At 33.8% G+C, this 1,806-nt stretch overlaps 1 protein-coding gene across 1 annotated transcript in view; it reads left to right on the top strand.

The window, feature by feature from the left end:
* Positions 1–6: 6 nt before the first annotated feature.
* LOC109862357 overlaps positions 7–1,806 on the top strand; it is a 4,378-nt gene continuing 2,578 nt past the window's right edge. The window contains exon 1 of the mRNA XM_020442385.1: positions 7–65. The gene's annotated coding sequence lies outside the window, so the exon portion shown is untranslated. The remainder of the gene's footprint in view (positions 66–1,806) is intronic.

Raw genomic sequence — 1,806 nt, 5'->3', positions numbered from 1 at the left:
AGCTGCTTCAATTGGTTTATAAAAAAAAGCGTCTTTATATTTTGTCGGTCTATACGTCCAATAAGGTAGGAAGATTAATTATGCAACAAAAATTGCTTTAATTAACCTATCTAATTTTTAAGATACCATTAGTAGAAATACCGAAATAATACCGGTATTTTATTACGGTTTTCGGTAATGTATCGGTTTCGGTACTATAACGGTAACGGTAAGACTCAATTTCGGTACTATATCGGTTTCGGTATACAATCTCTAGTATAATACCGGTATTGAAATCATACCGGTATTAAGTCCCTGAATGAGACACATTGATACGCTCTTTCTCACGCTAATAGACAGTATGTTATACATTTAACCTTAATTTTCTCGGAAATTTGACGTGGTAGGTCAATTTTGCCGCCGGATTTGTTTTCAGTGACCAAAACCATTAAAAAACACTTTGTTTATTCATATTGTAAGTATCAGCATATATTAACAACAAATTTGTTCGCGTTGTAAAAATGTACTTTAAATTATATTTAANAATAATAAGAAAAGTATTTTTAGTCATTTATGCAGGTACATTTTGCATTGCAACATTGTTTTAGTAAAATAATAATTTAAATAAATATTAAATAAAATGTAGAATAGAGCTTGAGAATAAGTAGATAAAAATAATTACATGTTAGTAAGAAACACAAGTGGTCTCGCGGATTGAGTGCAGGGGCTGCGAATATAGAGGTCTCGAGTTCAAATCCCGCTATCACATTAGGATTTTTTTTCAGGTTCGGTCTTTTTCAATAGAGTTCATCAGTTGATCAGCGAGCTAAATCAGGCCTCCAGAAATTAATTAAGTACAATTGAATGAATTTCCGTCCGACAAGGCGGCAATATACCATTGGTTTTCTTTTTTTTTTGTTTAGTAAGTAATTCTACTGGAATTTTTTAGGCGACAGATCTGATCTGCGTGTGGTAACAATCTGTCGGCGCTTCTAACGACAGATTTGGTCTGTATTTGCTACTGTTTTGTTGACAGTTCTGGTAACAGATATGATGTATATTTGGCGCGATTTTGGCACCAACAGACGATCAAATCTGTTTTGGATTTGGTGCGCCACTTTGACTTTGCTTTGTTAGTGACAGACCTGTTATGATTTTAGTCTCATTTTGATATCTCACATATTTGACAGATATGTCCTTATGAAAAAGAACTATTGGCAGTAATATATTGCGGCAGTAGTACGAAATAATTACTGGCATTCTGTGTAATTGCCAGTAATATTTTCAGTCATTCCTGTAATATCTAATAATATTCTTGTGTGATTGTCAGTAATATTTATATTACTGACTTTTTTTATTTATATCTAATCGGCAGTAGTTCTTTTTCGTAAGGGTGGTCGCCAAACCATATCCTAATGAGAACACAGATGGATATGGATTTGGTCTACAAATTTCGCCGGCGGTTGGCGACAAAACCACGACATCCTGTAACCACATTGTTTGCTGGGAACAAGCAGTGTATGACACAGCTTGTGCAATCAGCCGATTTTTTACAATTGAAACTCATACATGCCTACAAAGTAATAACTCAATAAAACGAATGAATAGTCGAGGCTCGTGAAAATTGAAACTAAGAATGAACAGGCCAATCCGAGCCATTCCCAGGATGTTGTGCAGGAATAAGCGTGCATGTATATATATATATACACATGTATGAAATTCACATGTAAATTATTTTACATGTGGGTTTTTTTAATTGAAATTTCAATTCATAAAATCATATAGGATGCTAGATTTGCATCTCATATATGAAAGATCCCAAATACC

Source organism: Pseudomyrmex gracilis, unplaced genomic scaffold (genome assembly GCF_002006095.1).
Source record: "Pseudomyrmex gracilis isolate BER0280 unplaced genomic scaffold, ASM200609v1 scaffold_1659, whole genome shotgun sequence".
Lineage (NCBI taxonomy): Eukaryota > Metazoa > Arthropoda > Insecta > Hymenoptera > Formicidae > Pseudomyrmex > Pseudomyrmex gracilis.
Note: the sequence above shows the minus strand (reverse complement) of the source record. Positions and strands in the feature narration are given on the sequence as shown.